Raw genomic sequence first — 306 nt, 5'->3', positions numbered from 1 at the left:
TCCTGGCATTTATTATAGTGTTTTTATACAGTAACCACTCTGATTCCATTTGTGAATGATGACGCAAAACACGACAGACAACAGGATAGTTAAAGAAAGTTTGCTTTATGAAGTGAAATTTTTAGAAAGCCAAAATACTGTACTAACATTGAGAGATTGTGCATGTAATACCTAATCATTACTCTCCAATTTCTAAGTTAGTGATTATTTATAAAATACTTTAGTTTATAAATGCTTTCAACACACATCATCTCTTTGATCTTCAGGCACACAAACACTCTTATACTAGGGAACAAAATAGAATAA

The sequence above is a fragment of the Myotis davidii genome, unplaced genomic scaffold (genome assembly GCF_000327345.1).
Source record: "Myotis davidii unplaced genomic scaffold, ASM32734v1 scaffold175, whole genome shotgun sequence".
Lineage (NCBI taxonomy): Eukaryota > Metazoa > Chordata > Mammalia > Chiroptera > Vespertilionidae > Myotis > Myotis davidii.
Note: the sequence above shows the minus strand (reverse complement) of the source record.